Source organism: Lycium barbarum, chromosome 9 (assembly GCF_019175385.1).
Source record: "Lycium barbarum isolate Lr01 chromosome 9, ASM1917538v2, whole genome shotgun sequence".
Lineage (NCBI taxonomy): Eukaryota > Viridiplantae > Streptophyta > Magnoliopsida > Solanales > Solanaceae > Lycium > Lycium barbarum.
In genome coordinates this window covers 69,347,867-69,371,504 of record NC_083345.1, presented here as the reverse complement: position 1 = coordinate 69,371,504, position 23,638 = coordinate 69,347,867, and positions in this window count along the sequence as shown.

Below are 23,638 nucleotides of genomic sequence, written 5' to 3'. Positions count from 1 at the left end.
TCCTTCAGCAACTGGAAGCTGCGTTCACAAGCGTCGGTCCACTGAAATTTTGCTGCCTTCTGGGTTAGTTTCGTTAATGGTGCTGCAATCGAAGTAAAATTCTCCACAAACCTCCTGTAATACCCTGCTAATCCCAGAAAACTACGTACCTCAGTCGGTGTCGTAGGCCTAGGCCAATTCTGTACAGCCTCGATCTTATGTGTATCAACCCGAATACCATCTGCTCCGACGACAAGCCCCAAAAATGCCACTGAAGTCAACCAGAATTCACATTTGGAGAACTTAGCATATAATTTTTGTTGCCGAAGTGTGCCAAGTACTGTCCTCAGATGATTTGAATGCTCCTCTGCTGATCGTGAATAAACCAGAATGTCATCAATAAATACGATCACGAACATGTCCAGAAACGTCCTGAATACCTGGTTCATCAAATCCATAAACACTGCCAGGGCATTGGTCAGCCCAAAAGACATCACCCTGAACTCATAATGCCCGTATTGGGTCCTGAAAGCAGTCTTTGGAATATCTGCCTCTCGTACCCGTACCTGATGATAGCCCGAGCGCAAATCTATCTTCGAAAAATATTTAGCACCCTGCAACTGGTCAAATAAATCATCAATCCAGGGAAGGGGATATTTATTCTTTATAGTTACTTTATTCAGCTGTCTGTAATCAATGCACATCCGCAGCGACCCATCTTTCTTTCTTACAAACAATACCGGCGCTCCCCAAGGTGACGTACTTGGTCTGATGAAACCTTTTTCTAATAGATCTTTCAGTTGCTCCTTCAATTCTTTCAATTCTGCAGGTGCCATTCTGTAAGGAGGAATAGATATAGGCTGAGTATCTGGCAGCACATCTATCGTAAATTCTATCTCCCGTTCAGGTGGGAGACCTGGAAGCTCATCCGGAAATACATCTGGAAATTCATTAACGACCGGAACTGACTGGAGAGTAGGTGTTTATGCTTTAATATCATGCACACGAACCAGATGATAAATATACCCTTTCTGAATCATCTTCCTAGCCTTGAGGTATGAAATAAACTTACCTCTCGGCGATGCCGTATTTCCTGCCCATTCTATAACTGGTTCCCCTGGAAACTGGAAATGAACTACCTTTTTCTAACAGTCAACATTAGCATAACAAGAGGCTAGCCAATCCATGCCCATGATAACATCGAATTCCGTCATATCTAATTCTACCAAATCAGCCTTGGTGCAACAGCCACATATAGTTACAGAACAATCCTTATATACCTACCTCGCTATAATAAAATCCCCGACCGGTGTAGCTACCTCGAACGAATCTATCGGTTCAGGTGTTATCCCAATTTTACTAGCGACAAGGGGAGAAATATATGATAAAGTAGAACCTGGATCAATCAACGCATATACAGCTCGAGAGAAGACCAATAATGTACCTGTGACTACATTTGGCGACACCTCCTGATCCTGTCGGCTAGCCAAGGCATATATGCGGTTCGAGGGACCGCTAGAATCAGAAATCCCGCCACGGCCTCTACCGCGGCCTGCTGGTGCTGACGTACCCCGCCCCATAGGGCGCATAGCAACAGAAGTGGAAGATGAACCAGCAGCTGATCCCGTCGGCTGAGCTGCACCACCAGAACCACCCGCCAACGGACAATCTCTCATAATATGGCCCTGGCGGCCACACGAAGAATAGGCACCCGTAGCTCGATAACACTCTCATGTGTGAAACCTCCCACAATAAGAACATCGAGGCATTGGTGGCCTCGCCTGGCTGGAACCTCTACTCACCTGCGAACCTGAGGCTCTGGAACTCTGGCCTCCTCCTGAGTGCCCTGCACCATCAAACCGTCTACCTGTAGACTGTGAATGTGCACTCCGGCCTGACTGGGAAGGATATCTACTATACTGCTGCTGAGGCTACCCGCCTCGAGACTCCTCAGAATAACCAGCTGACCTAGCCCTCTTGGGCTGCCTCCTGTCACGGTCTCTATCGGGCTGACACCCTCTGTGCCGGTCCTCCATTCCTTGCGCATATGCCTGTAACCGGGCAATGTCCATACCAGTCTGCGATGCCATCGCCATGCAACTATCAACCAAGTAATGATCCAAACCCATCACATACCGGTGCATCATGTCGGCCATATCAGCTATAATGGTGGGCGCATATCTGGCCAGAGAATCAAACTCTAAGCTGTACTCTCGGACACTCCTGCCTCTCTGCCTCAGCTGTAAAAATTTGTCAACTCGCGCCCGCCGCAACTCTGGAGGCAAAAAGTGGCTGAGAAAAGCTGCTGTAAACTCATCCCACACAGCTGGAGGAGCATTCTCACCTCTGGAGAGCTCCCCAGACTCGTACCAATTAATCGCTACGTCCCGTAATCTATGTGAAGCCAACTTGACAGACTCAGTCTCAGAAGCCTTGACTAGTCTCAGTGTGCGCTGCATCTGTCGAATGAAATCCTGGGGGTCCTCCTCAGGCTTAGACCCGTAGAACACTGGGGGATTACAGGTCAAGAAATCACGGACCCTCAAGCTGTCACGTCTGTCCACATCATCACCCCCTAGCCCGCGTCTGCGAGCCTGTCCTGCTACCAATCTCGTCAATAACTGCACAGCATCCCTCATCGCCCTGTCTTCCGCCCCTGGCTGGGGAGCTGGAGGCTCAGGTGCTGGAGCCTCTGGAGCTACTGGTGGAGCCGCCCCCTGATCCATGATGGCAGCGGCTGCTGCTCCAGGCTCCTCCAATGGTGGGGGTGTAGCAGAACCCTCTGACTGGGGTGCAATATCGGATATAGTCTGAACACGAGCCCGAGTAACTCTCTGTATCTGACTGGTCTCTCCTGCCACTGCTTTGCCCTTCTGGGCAGCAGTCGGCTTCTTCGGAGGCATCACTGTAAACATAGCAATCGATCAGAAAGAAATCATCCTAATAGCACAGCTCTATCGCACGATCTAAGATCGAAAGAAAGGTAACATCCTAAATGTCCTGTAGCCTCCTGTTTATAGATGCGGTGCATAACACACCGATAAACAAGACTCTACTAGACACAACCTGCAGACATTCCGAGGACAAACCGCTCTGATACCACTTTTGTCACGACCCAACCCCGTGGGCCGTGACTAGTGCCCTAACTGGACACCCATACTCATTTACTTGCCAAATCGACATATCAAAGACTTATTCATTTTTAACATACGTTATTTTGCACAGATACTGAGAACAGTCGTCATCTTAAGCGGTCACCTGTAACAGAAATATCATACAAAAGCCGGTAGGCTGGCGGAATGCACATCGCCTGAATATACATACATACAACAACATATGGGCCGTTTTGGCCATAATAGCAAACGGGACCGCTTAAGGCACAAGTCACAGACATAACCGAACAAACACGACCCATGACCCACATATATGTCTACAGGCCTCTACAAACAATAACAGAAACATATGACGGGACAGGGCCCTGCCGTACCCCGAATAGTAACACTATGGCATACGTTGGTATTGGAAATGATATTAATACTATTGGTATTGTTGTTGATGTTGTTGGCTGCTGAATTGGAATTCGGGCTAGGCATATAAACAGGGGAGATGCTGCCCGATTTTCGGCAGGATATAAAATAGTATGATTTGAAATATGGTACAAATATGCGATGAAAAGGCTAACGTTAGCATAAATCCCTTCAAATGTAGATTTACGAGCTCGGACAAATAAGCGTAGCTAATAAGGCTTACCCTTTCTTTCTTTTGGCATGATCTTTGTGAAACCAACATCACAAAGTATATGTATATGATTCCAAAGAAACTCCCATTCTTAGAGCCACGAGGATGGCTAACGTTCTTGATTTGCATAAGCTGTTTCATATGGTTTTGATGCGTATCTATGATGTCCGAAGTTCTGTTTGATATGTTTCCGAATGGCATTCGAAAAATAATTGATATGACTAAAGTTTTGATTTTCAAATGATAGCACGTTTGATTATTCCATCGAGTCTTTGATATATTTTTATACGTACATATGGTTCCAAGAGCTCTATCTGATTTGATCCATAACGATATTCGAAAAGTACCTAACATGATTGTTGTTCTGATTTTCTAAAAATGGCTTCTAAAACGTTCGTAGAAGGTTCTGTACTTAAAACGCCCATAACTTTCTTATACAAAGTCGGATTGACCCGAAACTTGTTTCTGAGCCTTCAGGTGTCGGTAAGTATACTTCTCTATTGAGTCTTGATTTATGTGCATATAGTTTCTCACGACTCTGCTCGTGCATGCCTTAATGTATCCTCCACTGAGTCCCGGGCCAGGATATGTTCTCGTGCGTACTTCACTGCATTGTTCACCGAGTCCCTCTCACTTGCGGGTCGGGACACGTTATATGTATATGATGATATGATGATACGGGGATGGCGGCCAGGATGGCATATGATGACTTTATTCACCGACACTCGCAATAGAGGGCTGGGACACGTTATATATATATGGTATATGATGCTGGTATGCATGATTCTATCCATCGAGTCCCTCAATAGAGGGCCGGGACACGTTATATGTATACATGATATATGATGTTGACAGGCATGATTCTATCCACCGAGTCCCTCACTTGATGGCGGGACACGTTATATGCATACAAGATATATGATGTGGATATGTATGATATTATCCACCGAGTCCCTCACTGGAGGGCCGGGACGCGTTATCTGTATATATGATATGATGTGGATATGCATGATTTTCATTTAAAAAGGCAAGTGCTTTGATATTTTAAAAGGTCATACTTGATTCTGGTAAATCTCTGTTTCAGATATGATCCTCTTTTCTGTATTCCATGCCTTACATGCTCAGTACATATTCCGTACTGACCCCCTTTCTTCGGGGGCTGCGTTTCATGCCACGCAGGTACACCCAGATGAGTGGAAGGTATTGTTAGAAGACTTGCTAGAAGGTGTTCCAGCAGAAATGGCTAGCTCCATTTGCTCCTGGAGTGTTGCCGAGTCAGAGTATATGTGCTATGATTTCTGATTGATATTAGAGACTTTGCAGACAGAGTCGTGGGTATAGAATGTCAGTTTTGTAAGCGGCTTCATTAGTCGATGTGTCATTTTATGTTATGTTACAAATTCCGTATGATTACAGATTTGACTTGTTTCTGAAAGTTTCCAAAAGCATTTATTATGTTTGTCATTTTTATTGATTAAGAGTTCAAAGGATTATGTATGTAATAAGAGTCAGAGGGTTCGCTCGGCCCTAAGGAAGGGTCGGGTGCCCATCACACCCTAGCGAGATTAGGGTGTGACAGAAGGGTAAGCTTTACATACCTTGCCCGCTTCCTAAGCTAATCCCAACTCAAGTCTCGGGCTCCCCAAGATCTACAATAACGTCATTAAGTTCCAAATGTTAGCTATAAGTACTTAGGAATTCAATCCTAAGCTAGCACTTGTCTACAAAAATTTGGGCAGCATTTCCCCTGTAAATTCAACAACCCCGAGAATTCAACTCGGCCAAATTATCAACAACAATACCAACAACCATATTAACAACATCAACAATTAATCCAAAACACATTCTAACATTAGCAACTCCCTTTTACATAATCCGACGGCATTCCATTTACATTCACTTCAACTACATACAATCAAGCTAACACCAATGCTCGCACACTCAAATACTAATCCGAAACCATTCAAACAAAACTCAAGAACACTTCAAATAATCCGTACAATATTCAACATAATATAACCAATATGCCACTCCACCCGAAACCTCCAAAATGCAACAATAGCAATAACAACATATTTCCTTCTTTCAAATTCATGAACTACACCAATAATTCACACACTAACAACATTATTTTCCATAAATACAAGAAGTGATATTAATGTCGCATTAGCTTCTAAAACAACTCTCCGACAATTACAACTTCAACTAGAATTATTGAACTTTCATTTTCATCATAGAATCCATAACAACAACCAAAGTACTAAGTAAAAATTGGTTCATCATTCCTACACAACACAACACATACACGGCCAACACCAACACCTACACGGCTCAACCCCAACACACAAAATTTCATGAATTTAATTCATTTCTACATACTACAACATACACAAACCATCTATAACATATAAAAAGAAGATTAAACCTTTCCTTTCTTCACTACACTTCTCAACTTGGCTAGGGTGGTAAAGTGCACAAATAAATGTTTTGTTTGCTCTAACAACTACTCCACGTTAAAGAGGACCTTCCAATTGGTTGAATTGCTAGAAGAATATATTTTTTGGATCAAGATTTTCCAAGGTTCTTGTTCGGCTAGCTATGGCCGAATAGCCCTTGTTTTTTTCTCTCCAAGTTTCTCTAAGCTTCTAAGTGATGAAGATGATAAATGATAAATTTGTCATCTTTTATCTATTTATTTTAAGCATCCATGTGGGCCAAGGCCCACCCATATTACACAGCCACTTGGCCCTTTTATTTCAAGAATTGTAACTTTCCAAAATCACCTTTTAACCCCAAATTTTCCTTAATATTTCGATGAGCCACCTTGTGAATTTCCCTTTTTACCCCTAGCCTTTCTTAATATTTTCACATCAATAATTTTCATAAACAACTTGTGTGTTAAACAAGATAAAAAATATAGCCTTGCCCTTAACTTCTTGCAATTATCTTGACATATCTGAATGTACAAAATACGGGATATAACACCGCCTGAGGATCTTTCTTGTTTTAGGTGTTTACTTGACTTCTGACATTTATGTTTATTTCAGACAATTGTTCATTCTTTAGACATTTATGTTTTAGAGTTCTTGTAAGATGACTTTCGAATTTTGGGGTTGTAATAGGTACACTTTCACACATTTATTTATTTATGGCATGAGTAGACGTTTGAATGATTATTACTTGTTTATATTCTTGATATGTCTAAAAATGGCTAGGTACTAGGTAATCGTTGGATGGTTGGTTAAGAGGATTGGTTCGCCCACTAGGTGAATTAGTTGGGTGCCACTCACAGCTGTTTGTCTTGTGACAAACAAGCTTGCGTTGAAAGTTATGTGTACTATGTTATCTACATGTATTTGTGATTTTTCCTATCAAGGTATGATTAAAACTAAGTTATGGATCTTTAATCATTGAATATGCTTTTCCCCAATAAGCGATGGTCTAAACTTTCTTCAAAAGCTTGATATTTGATGTGTTTTGTCCTATTAACAGGTTTTGTTGAATTGAAATTGATTAATTATTTGAACTTGATTTGTAAATAGATTAATGACACTTGATATACCCCGATTAACGGGATGATGCACATAATCTATAATGAATTATTCGGCTTCCATGCCTTGATTTTTGATTCGGCTACTAAGCCATGATATTTATTATTTGTGTTTGGCCTAGCTACTAGGGAGGAAGGGTAGTCACTATGGATCCTAGTGGGGTTAGCCTAGTCATTAGGGAGAAAGAGTGGCCATCGAGGATTGGTATCCCTGGTGTGGTCTTTGCCAAGCTATTATAGCCATTATGGGTCAAACTATGATATCGTGCTTCTAAGCGGTTTAGGGAACCTAAAGTAGTCATCCCGCATGATTGTGGTTTCCCATGAGTTGGCACGTGATGAACTTGAATCCAAAAAAGAACTTAAAATAATGAGAAATGACTAATGATTCAAAGTTATTACTTCTTATCATTGACTTATACTGTATACTCTTGATGTGTTATCATTCGTTTTTGAACTATTTCTTAACATTGTTTTTTATTAGGCTTATGATTTAAATATTTCAGTATATTAACTATTGTCACGCAGACACTCACGAGTATCAGTATTCAAGCATGCCATTGCTGTTTTTGATGGTATGTTAGGTAATGCAGAAGAGCAAGTTCGTGATGATCGTATGGAGTAGGTGAATTTGCTGCTTTCCTGGTTTATTGGTGAGCCCACATCCTTGTTCATAGAACCCCATATATCTTAGATTTCATTGCTTTCAATTTCTGGGCTACGTCTTGAAGTTAGACTATTTATTATTTATCTTAGAAGCTCCATAGATAGATGTTATTACTGAGGATAGTTTTGAAGTCACACTTTTACTCGTTGAGGCATTTTGCCACGTTTCATGATTATCTTAATTAAGACTTCCGCTTTTATTCATTGTCTTATCCGATTTATCAATAATAGACCAGTATTTGCATTTAGACAAGTGTTTACTTAATAAGGTTCTTCCGATATGATTCCGCATCATCGGATTCCTGTTACGCCAGGGTGGGTTTCCGGGCGTGACAATGAGACCCCATAGCTTGTTTTAAGCTGGGTACATATAATTTAATTTCTTGTATACTCTTACATTCAAGATCATGTGTTCCCCTTCTCAACAATCCTCGTCTACTTCTTTATTCATACTTGCTGACTTTGGTTAGAAGTCAGCCTTTTTTCATTACATTCTTAATTGAGAACTTCTCTCTTGTCAATCCCTTCAGTCATCAAAAACTAAAGAAATGGTTTCCTTAACGAGATTAAATCCCCTTGTCACTAACTCCTCTAACGTTTCTCTATGTTCAACATCATCCTCTTCTTCTTCTTCAAAACTTCACTGTATCATTCTATTGAGTCACTACTTGTGTTCTATAGAAACATATATTTAAATTTATTGGCATATATATGATTTTAAGAGTCTTCTATTGGTGATCTTTTGAGGTGGGTTAAGGTGTCTGTTGACCAGTATATATGGACTGCAAAAGAAGGAGGGGATTTATGTCACACCCTAAACTAGAGAGGTGAGACCAACACCCGGGCCTTACTTTCCGAGCACCAACATACGTTACATACTATTCAACTCGAACAAGCTATGGGTTGATAAGGCCATCACATGACAGTTAAAATAAAAGGACTCACCTGCAAACAATAAAACCCAAGAAACTTGCATATACACATATATACATATCAAGGGCCGATGTGGTTGGCATGCAGTATATATACTAGAAACCAGGGCCAACGAGGCTGCACACATTACTAAAACAGGACACATGTCTACAAGCCTCTAAAAGTATAATAAGGTAGGGACAGGACCCCGCTATACTCCAGAAATGTATGTATATATATATATATACTCATGCCGTATTGATTCTCTATAGCAACTTTGGAAGAAATGGAGTGCGACAACCCACGCTGAGCAGCCTACTGAAAGCATCCAACTGTCTGTCTAAACCTGCGGGCATGAAACGCAGCATCCCATCAAGGGACATCAGTACGAATGAATGTATCGAGTATGTAAGGCAGATAAGAGCATATATAAAGGCATCAAAGTAGAGAAGGTCAAGAAGGATTCAACATAAAACTCTGTCTGCTACTGAGAACGTATGACATGCATGCTTATACATATATATAAATATATCTGTATGTATACATATATCAAGCCGCTATCTAGGGCTAATCATCATAATAACATGCCCAACTGATATATATATATATATATATATATATATATATATATATATATATATATATATATATATATATATATATATATATATATATATATATATATGCACATAAGGTGCCTGCCCTTCCCACTATAGCGTGGAAGGTGTGTAATAGTCACGACCCAATCGGAAGGCCATAACGGGTACCTGGAGCTAACCTACCGAGAACCACTAGACATATGTACGTTACATAATAATACCTGAGTGGGCCATAATATTGACTAATAGATGTCATAAACTATAAGGGACACAAGCCCAAAGGATATATATATATATATATATATATATATATATATATATATACGTCATCAAGCTGATCTCAAGTGCACAAGCCGACAAGGCTAACAAAATAATGATACAACAAAATGTAGACCGAGAAGGTCATGAAACATCTAACTATGCATATCTGTCTACGAGCCTCTACTAAAATGCATAACATACTAAGGACGAGAAAAGACCCCGCCATGCCCAAATGTATACAAAATAATCATACCAAGCTGAATTGCAACTCCGGAACAAGTGGAGTACTCATGTACAAACACTGAGAAAGCAACCTAAGGGTCTGATCCATCTCTCTGTCTACCTGGGGGCATGGACACAATGTTCACGAACAAAAGGACATCAGTACGAATAATGTACCGAGTATGTAAGGCATGAAAAACAGCATAAGAAGGAAATGAAGGTAACATGAGATAAGAGAATAACCTGTACATCTGAATGCCTCTTAAGGCGGATGCCATGCATGCTTTCCTTTAAAAAAATATTTTTCATACATATACATATATCATAATACCGTAGCCAGCCATAACAGGTATGGAGTCATCTGTACCCGGCCATAATAAGCTCGGTGTTATCCGTACCCGGCCATAATATATACGGTGTTATCCGTACCCGGCCATAATAAGTTCGGTGTTATTCGTACCCGGCCATAATAGGCTCGATGTTATTCGTACCCGGCCAATACAGTCTCGGTGTTATCCATACCTAACTACTGTGGTGTGCACAATAGGTGCCATACGCAATCGACTATAGCGCGACTCGGTGTCAGAAAATAGCTACATATATATATAAAGCATGCATGAGAGCTCAAATAAACGTTAGTGACGTAAGGTCGGTATACCTCTGATTACTATTATGGATCTAACATCATCGACATATCTCACCTTGAAGGAATCAATGACCATAAGATTAGATCAACAACCATAAACAAGGTCAATAATCATGAGACAAGATCAATAGCATCATAACAAGATCAAGAACTTAAGCTTCTAATATTTCAGGGAATGGAGTAATTATGAAGGACATTTGTATATGTTCGTATCAATATGATCATGCCAAAAGAAAGAAAGGGACAGCCTTAACATGCCTCTTCGTCTGCTTAACCACTCAACATCTACCTTCCCGAGCTTGCGAATCTTATACTTGAAGAATTTCAAATCACAAAACTTTCTTTAAGACCAAATTCACCACAACTCCAAGTGTAAAAAAGAACAATCACCTTCCATGAACTAGTAGGTGAATTTAGAGCTTGATCTTTTCTTGAAATGATTTGAGATGTTTATGGATGATGGAGAGAGCTTAGAGGATCACGAGGGTTCTATTTTGGTGAACAAATAAGCCCCAACTCCTGGGAAATCAATTTATAGGCTACGGAAAATTTTCCACCGACATAAAGTATGCCCAAAATGTATACATTTATCCTGTACTTTGAATGACAAAATACGTACTTTTTGGAAAATTATGGAAAATGAGATACGGGACGTACAATTTTGTACATGCCGTACTTTGAGCCCGTTTGGATTGGCTTATAAGTTGGCTTATAAGCTGTTTTCAGCTTTTTTGAGTGTTTGGCTGGCCAGCTTAAAGTCATTTTATGCTTAAAATAAGCTCAAAAAAATAATTGGACCCATTTGACTTAGTTTATCTAAAGCAGCTTATAAGCTGAAAACAGCTTATAAGCCAAAAAAAATAAGTTGGACTACCCCAACTTATTTTTTTCAGCTTATAAGCTGCAAACAGCTTTAAGCTGTAAGCCAATCCAAACGGGCTCTTTATTCCGTACTTCTTGGAGTTGCGATTGTCAGTTGCATTGGAAAGAAGACTCGCTGAACTTGAATTTACATAGGATATGAATTCCATAAGTTCTCTTATTCTAGGAGATATACCTCCCTCAAGTTAGACCAAAAACCTGTCCAAACTTCTGCCACATTTTTCCAAAATTTTGACAAACTTAATTTCTTTGATTCGCTTGTTCTCCAATCCTTCCATAACTTACTAAACATAAACTTAAACCCTCACAACCATAATATAGACATGTATAATCTCATATAACCTTGAAGATAACACCAGTGTCCAAGACTAGGACAACTACATCTGATGAATCTCAACGTACAAAACTACGAGGTGTGACATCCTTCCCCTCTTAGAAACATTCGTCCTCGAATGTTAAACTCTCAGAGATCTTATGGAAATTTTGGCAGAGATTTCTCTGTAACTGTAACAGTACAAACCCGCCACGCAGCAAACCAATAGTACAATGCCCCACAGGGCTACAACAATTAGTAACAACAACGGCCCCACACGACCAATGATACTAACTAACAACATATACGTACCTGAAGGCTATGATGTCTCAGTCTGAATCTCCTTTGGTAGCAGAAACAAATGCGGCTATCTAGACCTCATATCTTTCTTATCTTCTCAAGTCATTTCCTCTACATTAACATTCCTTCGTTGTACTTTTACCAAGATTACACCTCTGGTTCAATCCACGAACCTGGAACTTGGTGATCTGAAAAGATAGTAGGAACTTTCTCGTACGATAACTATTTTTTAATCCGAATGTCATCAACTGGTACAACTGTGAGGGATTTCTCAATACACATGCGGAGCATAGATGTGTAAAAGACTGGATATGCAGATTCCAAATCTAAGGGTAAATTTCGTAGGCCCTTCGGCCTATTCTGTGTATAATCTTGTGAAGTCTAAAGTATCCAAGGGTAAACTGATCCTCTTTGTTACATCTCATAAATCTCTTCAGAATGAAATTCCAAACCTCAAATAATCTAATACTCTCGCATTCTTATAGAGCTTCATACGGGCCATCTGGATATGCAAATTCAAGCCGCACTAACTAGTCATCCCAACTTTCTTAAAGGTCTAGCATACATGTTAATAATATATAGCCTGAGACGTCTGAAAAGTGTACTCTGCCTACCCACTTATCTCAAGGTGGAAATCAATACTGGGGGTAACCTATATTCTTCAAGTCTCTCTGAATATACTGATCTTCATGCGCTAGTAGAGAACTGGGCATCTTAACCGAATAAACAGAGATGTTAGGTAACCGGACAATTCCGTACATAGCTTACATAATTCCTTACAATTATAAAATCCATACTGATCACTCCTTCATTTCTCAACGACATATCCATATGTTACTTCGGTCTTTTAGGCTTCTGTTTATTTAATAAAGAACCACAAACTCTGTAATATTTCCTTTTTATCGATCCACTAAGGTCTTGATACATATTTGTTGCCTTTGAATAGATCTTCAACCCTTGCTATATTTAACTCAAAGTCGGTTTTGATATCTTAGGAATCCATGTTGCTGAGATACTCCTTACCTGGATCCCCTTTCAAGCTTTGGAGATATACCATATCTAAGATAAAATGTCTTTACTTAGCCCAACATATATCATATCTTGTTATTACTATCCTCGGCTACGCTAAACTTCACCAGTTGAAGCTCTATAGTGATCTTAGCAAGCCTCTCATATACTTATATCATCTCTGCGGTATATACTTTCATACCCTTATGCTACCTTGCCGAATAAGCGTATCCATTTCGGTGCTCGATCCATCGTTATTCATTTTAATGCACTGAAGATGTCTTACACGAACTTACTCCTCATTATCCTCTTCATTACTGCCACTAGCCTTTAGGTCCTCATTTAGGTCCATCTTATTTCATTTACTTACAATGCGACTTTAATTCTTTTACATCCTGAATATTCTATGCCTGGAATTCTCATATCATCTATAAGTTTTTTCTTCCAGATAATCATGCACATTTATTGTTACACCTTCGAAAATTCGTGTCGTTCGCATTATGATTATACTTAAGTAAAAATAAAGTGGAAATGTAACCATTGTAGGGTTAAGGAGGGTATTTGATAATGCTAAGTGTATATCTTAAGGTTTCGAAGTTATATAGAGTAATGGAAGTAAGTTCGTCGGAGAAAGCTTAAGTTGGGTCATGTTGGAAAGCTTTCACACCATGTGAGTTGCACATTGCATAGCATCACTTTGAGGGAGAGATATAAGGCCCCTTATATGGTTAATGAAGTTCTAGACAATTACCAAGAAGGTTCCATAAGGATTTTGTCACTCCGAGAGTTCTATATATTCGGTTTATACATGCAGTGTATTCCTATATTCATATGCATATTGACTCGTGACCAGAAGGCATTATATATGTGCATATTATATGTGTATGGGTTATGGGGAAAGGCATAGGAGTTATATTAGAATTACCACATGATCAACTGGTGCACCATGATGATGATATATGGATCAGGTTGCACATTCTGCAGCAATGTAAATGATGATAATGATGGCCGTAAAGAGGCCGATGGGATATGAGATAATGGATCGGGATGAACATTCCTCAGCACTATGACCTGTATATACATGAGCATGACTATCATTGAGAGCAAGCATATTATACGCCCATAGAGGGATTGTCAGTCATATATAGATTTATGCAGATACTTTTAGATTTTCAATCATACATATGCATTCAGACTGTCAGTTGACTTTTGAGATTCAGATTCCATTCATGATTCTTATGTTCGTGTTACTCTTATATTATACATACTTAGTACATTATCCGTACTGACTCCCCTATTGCTCCGGGGGGGGGGGGATTGCATTCATGCCCGCAGGTTCAGGTAGACAGACAGGCGGTCCAGCTTAGTAGGACCTCTACCCAGCGGTGGTCAGTGCGCTCCATTTGATCCGAAGCTACAGTCGATTTTAGTATGTTACTCGTTTGAGATGTATATGCAAATGGGTATGACGGGGCGCTGTACCGTCCTTTCTACAACTTTATACTCCAGTAGAGGTCTGTAGACAGTTTTAGGTGTCTTATAGGTGATGTAGCCTTGTCGGCTTCTATGTTTTTGTGTACAGTATATGTAATGGCCTAGTCGGCTTGCATTGTTCTTTCAGCATATATTTATATATACAGATTGTACAGAGTTCATGATGTCATGCTTTCATGGGTCAGTATAAGTTTAGTTTGAGTTATGTATGGGCCCTTGTTATCCAGATACGAGTATAGGTGTGTGTGGTCACTAGAGATTATGCACTCGTCACGACTCATCGGTTTGGGTCATAACAGAAGTGGTATCAGAGCAGTTCCATCCTAGGGTTGTCTACAGACCGTGTCTAGTAGAGTCTTATTTATAGGTGTGTTGTGCACCACACTTATAAACAGGAGGCTAACAGGACATCTTGGAAATTATCATTCTTTCTCTCTTAGATCGTGTGATAGAGCCTTGTGTTTAGAGTTTGCCTTCTGATGATTTGTTTTGATTTCAGCGATGCCTTGCAAGAAAGCTACAGCTGCCTAAAAGGGCAAAAGAGCGGCTGGTGAGGCCACTAGCTGTACCTAGCTCCTACTAGGGCTCGAGATGAGACTTAAAGTGAGAGCCCGTCTGAGACTTCATATACCCTGCCTCCAGCACCTGCCCCAATGCCCATAGTTCCTCAGCCAGATGCATCGGGCCAGGATGTGCGAGATGTTGTATAGTTATTGACTAGATTGGTAGCCGCTCAGGCTCAGTGGCAGGGAGCTAGTGTTGATCAGGCAGACCGGGCTGGTAATTCGAGGGTTAAGACTTTCTTCGGGTTAGATCATCTAGAGTTTTCTGTCTTGAAGTAAAATATGGACCCCTAAGATTTCATTGATGATATGCAAAGTACTTTGAGGGTTATGTACGCTGATGAGGTAAAGTCAGTGGAGTTAGCTTTGTATAGGCTTCGTGATATTGCAGGACAGTGGTATCAGACATGGGAGCTATCTAGGGGAGAGAATGCCCCTCCAGCTGTTTGACGAGAGTTTTCAGATGCTTTTATTTGCCATTATTTACCACCAGAAGTCCGAAGGGCCCGAGCAGATAAGTTTTTGCGTATTGAGCAGGGCAGTAAGAGCGTTCAGGAGTATTGCGTGTATTTCGATTCTTTGGCTGGATATGCCCCAGCCATGGCGGCTGATATGGAGGACAGAGTTGATCATTTCATGGCTGGTCTATGGCCATATTTGATAGATAAGTGTACGACTGCTGCATTACAGTCGGGCATGGATATCTCCCGTATATAGGCATATGCACAGAATTTAGAGGACCGTAAGCGTCACCGGAGGATAGAGCGTGAGCGTGACTTGGGCTATGGTAAGAGGGCTAGATCTTTAGATATTGGGGGTGAGTTCACAGGAGGACAGAGACAACAGTATTCCCGGTACACATTCCATTTAGCAAGGAGTGCATCTCCGCGATTTTCAGGTTTCAGATTTGATCAGTTTGGGTCGTGACAGAAGTGTACTTAGGTATCGAGGTAGATTATGCGTTCCTAATATTGCAGGACTTCGTCAGCAGGTTATGGGAGAAGCTTATCATTCTTGATATTTTATCCATCCAGGCACAACAAAAAAGTATCATGATCTCAAGGAAGTGTATTGGTGTGATGGCATGAAGAAAGATATAGCAGAGTTTGTCGCTCAGTGTCCGAATTATCAATAAGTTAAGATAGTGTATCAGAAGCCTGGAGGTTTATTGCAGGCCATGGAAATTTTGACATGGAAATGGAAGGTAATTAATATGGATTTCATTACAGGTTTGGCCCGTACTCAACGGAAGTATGATTCAATATGGGTCATAGTTGATAGGCTTACAAAGTCCGCTCATTTTCTACCTGTCAGAACTACTTATTCAGCTGAAGATTATGCAAGGGTATACTTTAGAGAGATTGTGCGACTCCATGGTGTTCCTACAACCATTATTTCAGATAGAAGAGCGCAGTTCACAGCTAACTTCTAGAAATCTTTTCAGAATGGATTGGGAACTCAGGTGAGTCTTAGTACTGCATTTCACTTGCAGACAGATGGACAAGCGGAGCGTACTATATAGACACTTGAGGATATGGTGAGAGCTTGTGGGATTGACTTCCGGTAGTTGGGATGATCATTTTCCTCTTATATAGTTTACATATAATAACAGTTACCATTCCAGTATTCAGACGGCTCCTTATGAGGCTTTATATGGACGGAGATGTAGATCCCCCATTGGATGGTTTGATGTTGGAGAAAATCAGTTAGTTGGTCCAGATTTGATACAGCAAGCAGTCGACAAGGTGAAAGTAATTCAAGAAAGATTACTAGCAGCACAGAGTCGCCAGAAATTCTATAAAGATAATCGGCGAAGCAAGTTAGAGTTTGAAGTAGGCGACTGGGTTAGCCCGCAATATATTGGACCATATAGAATTATTCGTACAGTGGGTAAGGTGACATATGAGTTGGAGCTACCTTCTGAGTTGGAGTCTGTGCACCCGGTATTACATGTGTCCATGCTCCATAAGTGTAAAAGAGATCCTTCGCGAGTCGTACCGGTAGATGTGTATCCAGGTGACCGAGCAATTATCATACGAGGAGGTCCCTATAACTATATTGGATAGACAAGTTCGTCGATTGCGAACTAAGGATGTGGCCTCTGTTAAAGTGCTTTAGAGAAACAATAATATTGAAGAGATGAATTGAGAGGCTGAAGATTAGATGAAGACTAAGTACCCGTACTTATTTCATTGTCCCAAGAGGCTCAATGTGAAGCATCATCATCCCCAGGTGTTGATTTTATTTGTAGTTATTGTAATTGGTCGTGCAAGGCAATGGTGTTGTATATTATAGCATGTGGCCTTGTGTGGCGTTATTTTGGGTTGCTGTTTATAGGATGGATAGGTATATTTACAGGGGAAACTCTGGCGAAATTTCTGTAAAAACTTTAAGATTTCAACATTCGAGGACGAATGTTCTTAAGGGGGGAGAAATGTTACACCTTGGAAAATTCGTGTCGCTCGCATTATGATTATGCTAATGTAAACCTAAAATAGACATGAAGACCTTGTAGGGTTAAGGAGGGTATTTGATAATGCTAAGTGTACACCTTAAGGTTTCAAAGTTATATGGAGCAATGGAAGTAAGTTCGCCGGAGAAAGCTTAAGTTGGGTCATGTTGGAAAGCTTTCACACCATGTGAGTTGCACATTGCATAGCATCACTTTGAGGGAGAGATATAAGGCCCCTTAGATGGTTAATGAAGTTCTAGACAAGTACCAAGAAGTTTCCATAAGGATTGGAGGTCAAATGAAACGAAAAGAATGCGATTTCGCGAAATCGGGGAAAGTGGGGTAGCGTGTGGTCGCACATTGAGTGTGCTGACCCGCACACTGCATGAAAACAGCCCATTTTGGGCATAATCACTGGCCAACACCACCCTTAAGTGGAGGGGAGAGTGTTCGGCCGCACACTCAGTGTGCAAGGTCGCATACTCTCCGCCAAGTGAGTTGGGGTGTTATTTGGCCACCTTTTAAAATATCAAACGACCCCAAATTCATTTACACCTTTCTACCCTTATTTTGATACTTTTATAGAGGCTTCCTAATAGTTCTTGAATGTTCTACTCACTCCCCACCTTTTTATATCATCCAAGGAGAGAATCAACGTCAAAACTCAAAGGTAATCCAAGGAAGGTGATTGTTCTTGTTTCTCTCTAAAGTTGTGGTAAACTTAATCTTGGAGGAAGTTGAGTGAGGTGAAGTTCTTTGATTACAAGGTATGTTTCCCATATTATTCTTATGGTTGAGTTGATATAAAGGTTTAGTACTCCTTAGAAAGGAAAAGAATAAAAGTGGAGAAGCCATGGATAGTGTAATGAAGAAGATGACTATAAGGTGAACTCAAAAAGGGGATTTTAGCTAAACTTGGGAATTAATTGAATATAACTTCTTGATTGTGATATTATGGATGTTGTTATTGTTGTTTGGGAGTTGTTTTCCATATGGTGGAAGTTGATGTAATAGGGGAAGTGCTACCCAAATTTTGTTAACCTCTTAGTTGCTCTAGTTTGAACTTAAGCATGTTTTAAGACTAAACTTCATTGTGATTCCTCTTGAATGTAGACTTGGCGAACATGGAAGGAGAACTTTAAGTGATTAATTAGACGTACATAAGGCTATCCTTTCATTCATTTTGGTATGATCTTATGATATGAATGAGCAAAAAAGTAAATGAGCTTCCATATTACTCTACTCTTAGAAGCATTAGGAGTACTTCAGTCTTTGATGTATGATTGTTTTTTCTGTTCATAGGTCTTGAGATTTCTTATATTGACGATGTTAGTTCAAAAGATGTTCATCGGAGATAGTACGACCTTGTGTCACTCCGAGAGTTATATATATTCAGTTTATACATGCATTGCATTCATATGCATATTGACCCGTGACCAGAAGGCGTTATATATGCGCATATTATATGTATATGGCTACAGGGAAAGGGATAGGTGTTATATAAGCATTACCACCTGATCAGTTGGTATGGTGATATATGGATCGGGCTGCACGTTCCGCAACAATGTGTATGATGATGATGGCTGCAGAGAGGCCGATTGGATATAAGATAATAGATCGGGCTGAACGTTCCTCAGCACTATGACATGTATATACATGAGCATGATTATCATTGATGGCATGCATATTATACGCCTACGAAGGCATTGTCATTCATACAGATTTATGCAGATATTTTCAGATTCTCAGTCATACAAATGCATTCAGACTGTTAGTTGACTTTTGAGTTTCGGATTCCATTCATGATTCTTATGTTCATGTTACTCTTATGCTTTACATACTCAGTACATTATCCATACTGACTCCCCTATTGCTCGGGGGGAGGGACGGCTACGTTCATGCCCGCAGGATCAGGTAGATAGACAGGCGGTCCAGCTTAGTAGGACCTTTACCCAGCGGTTGTCAGTGCGCTCCATTTGATCCGGAGCTACAGTCGATTTTGGTATACCATTCTTTTGAGAAGTATATGCATATGGGTAAGACGGGGCGCTGTTTGTCCTTTCTACAGCTTTATACTCTAGTAGAGGTCTGCAGAAAGTTGTATGTATCTGACAGATCATGTTGCCTTGTCGGCTTTTATTCTTTTGTGTACGGTATATGTAGTGGCCTGGTCGGCGTGCACCATTCTATCAGCATATATTTATATATATATACAGATTTTACAGAGTTCATGATGTCATGCTTTCATGGTTCAGTATAAGTTCAGTTTGACTTATGTATGGGCCCTTATTATCCAGATACGAGTATAGGGGTGTGTGGTCACTAGAGATCAGGCACTCGTCATGGCTAATCGGTTTGGGTCATGACATTTATTCTTTTTTATCGTAAGCTGTTACCGTCAAGTACTCACGTTCCTTCGAATAATTCATTTTCATTTCAGTCCCCCTTCTATTGTTAACTCCGCATCTTTCCCTCAACAAGGACGTTACTAGATTCTGACTCGAATACTTTTGCCTTTAAGGCTTCCCTGGACAGTGCTTCATTCCGCGATGCTGGAATTTCGAATTCACACGACTAGTCCACAGTGGCTATTTCAATTAACTTCTTATCTTAGTCCATTATTTACTTCGAGGGCCATCATACACAATTCTGCTATGTTTCTCAATTACTGAACATCCTTTTACATCCTTATCTAGAAATTTCGAGTAATTCCTTCCTTAGAGTACTATCATCCAATCTTTATTTAGTCATGCATATGACTGACTGGTTGTGTTTATCGTTAAATTGTCCTTACACCTTATCGGCCTGCTAGCGTAATGTCCCTTTGTTACACCTTGAAAATTTCCCCGCGAACGTACAGTGGGTAGGCTAACAGAAGGCATAACGTATACGATGTTTTAATAAGAAGGGAACGACGTTTGACGACCCTAAATAAGGTTCCAAAGGCAATTGCAATAAGAGATAGGTTATGCTCCATAATGACTAATTATAGGTTCTGAAAATGTGGAAAGTTGCAGATTTGCATTTTGGCCAGTTGAACGTAAAATGGAATATGGACCGTAAAGTGGTATACGGCCGTAAACTGCCATGTCGTGTTTCAACTTTCTGTCAAATGTTCAAATGGTTAAATATGACTTGGCATACAGACCGTAAATTGAAATACGGCCCGTAAACTGCGATCGTAAATTATCATGATCCCCACCATACTTTCTGGTTCTGTTATGCTTAAATACACCCACAGAATACGGACCGTAAACTAGAATACGGCCCGTAAACTGGGTTTATGACCACTGTGCACTTTCGATGACTATTCATTACTAATAAGATTTTTTGGTTATTAAAAAGGGGACCAAGTTTATTATTTCATTTCCACATGACACCCCTTCTCTCTAAAACATCTCTCTACATTTATTCCACAAGAATTCAAGGATTATTAGTGATCAACAACATAAACCAAGTGAATTAAGTGTAAGGAAACTCATTAAAGATCATACATGTCAAGAAATCCCAATGGAGATAAACGAGGGTTTTGCTCAAGGGAAATATTATCAACCGAGGCTTGTTCCTACGACATCTAAGGTAAGATTTATGATATTTCTATGTTTTTTAAGGTATTTAAGAGTTGAAATACACGAATTGTAGAAAGGTATGGCAAAATGGGTCATGAATGTGGAATAGTGTCATTTTGAGAAATAGTTTGAATTGAGTTATGAGTCTTGATGTATTGTGATGTAAATATGTTATAAATGATGCTGAGAACATGAGATGAGCAATGTACGTGAATGGACATAGTCGTGTGTTATAGCCATGGATATGAGTAATTGAAAGAAAATTAAGAAATGTGGATAATGCGGATGAATAATGGCTATTACTATGGTATTGTGAATGCATTATTGACGTTTGGGAGTTGCTATACGTTATGGAGGAATGTCGTATAAATAAAGGAGGTGCTGTTCGATTTTCTCTAGCTTTAGTCATATATGCTAGCTATCGATTCTAATGATAGTATGACTTTAATGAAGGTAGAAACGCTAGCATTGGAGGAGAACGCGCAAGTGTAGAATAGTTGAACGGAAAAGGTATGTAAGGCTAACCCTTCTTTCATAAGGCATGGTTCTTTGGCCAAATATCTAAATCTTCTATGAGACTATGATATCCTTAAAATGATTTGATCTTCCGAGCTAGTAAGCTCACGATTCTTGATACGCCACAATTGTACTAAATCCCTCGTATGACGAGTAAGCCTATAAAGATAAAGGTGATGAATGACGATAATAGTAACAATGATGTTGATGACGATTATGATAATGATGTAAATAGTAAAGATGCTTATGAGCTATTGTGTATATGTGTCTATGTATGACTATTATGGAACCCCGAGCTTATGAGGCCGGGTAAGATATGTAAATAAGTATGTATATCATTACGTAACACGCGCACACCTCTGCAGATGGTACGGATAATCCTGACGCCATGGTAGGGCCAGGTAGGTGTAACCCTGAAGCCTTGGTAGGGCCAGGTATGGGTAACATTGAGCCTTGGTTGGCCAAGTATGTATGAAACACTGATCCTGCATGGTCCGAGTATGCTATGTAAATGTTATGTATATGATATGATTATGTATATGATATGGATATGAGTATGAATACGAACATGATACGATATGAATGCGAATAAGGGTATGTGTACGAATTCGAGTACGGATATGGATGTATGTACGTAAATACGCATTAGAAATGGAAAGATCCTATGTGAGGTAAGTAAGTGCCTATGACGATGATATTACCATCTCCCATCTTGTGCTATTCTTCATGTTGTTCATTATGCTTCTATATTGATATTAATAGTGCTTTACATACTCAGTACATTCTTCGTACTGACGTCCTTTTGTTGTGGATGCTGCGTCATGCTCGCAGGTGCATAGGGAGACAGGCTCGATCCATAGCTATATTTTCAGAGACTACATAGCACAGCTCCATTTCATTCGGAGCCATAGCTTTTGGGTACTTATTCTTTTATGTATATAGTTATGGGCATAGCTGGGTCCTGTCCCGCTCATGTGATATGTTATACTCTCTTTAGAGGCTCGTAGACATGTGTATATGGTTAGATATGTTTGGCCTTGTCGGCCTATATTTTGTATATCATTTTGATAGCCTTAGCGACTCATGTACATTGATGTGGCATAAATGCCAATGATGATATGAAAGCATTGTCGTCCAATGGGACTAGCACGAATCATGAATAGAAATGTATGTTTAACTATGTGGCTCGCCTAGATGTAAGGATAAGTGTAAGTCAAGAGGGTGCCCGGGTGGGCTAGCACCGGGCGCTCGTCGCGGCCCTCTAGACGGGTCGTGACAAAAGTGGTATCAGAGCAGTTCAGTCCTAGGGTGTGTCTACGAGCCGTGTCTAGTAGAGTCTTGGTTATGGGTGTGTTGCGCGCCACACTTATAAACGAGAAGCTGCGGACATTTTAGGAATAAATGCCTTTCTTTCTTCATAAGAATCGTGCGATAGAGCTATGATATAAGAAATTCTTGTTTCTTAATCGTGTGTTGTGTATTTCAGAAATGCCTGTAAAGAGAAAGGCTACAGCAGCCCAAAAGGGCAAGACGGTGCAGAAAAGCGGGCTGAAAGAGCACCTCCACCGGTAGTAGAGGAAAGTGAGTCCCAGAGTGTGGCTCAATCTCAGTCCTCCCGTTCAGTATCTATATTAGAGGAGCGTGAGGGACCCTCAGCCCCAGCTTCAGCACCTCCAGCTCCTCCACCGGATGCTTCGGGCCAAGATGTAAAAGAGGCCATACACTTTCTTACTCAGTTGGTTGCTGCCCAGACTCAGCGGCAAAGTACAGGGCAAGGTGACAGGGCTGTTAGTGCAAGCGATCGTGACTTTATTACTTTGAACCCTCAGGAATTCTTTGGGTCAAAGCCAGAGGAGGACCCTCAGGACTTCATTGATGGTATGTTGAGGATGTTTCGATTGATACATGCTTCGGACACCGAATCGATGGAGTTAGCATCGTATAGATTGAGAGATGTCTCGATCCAAT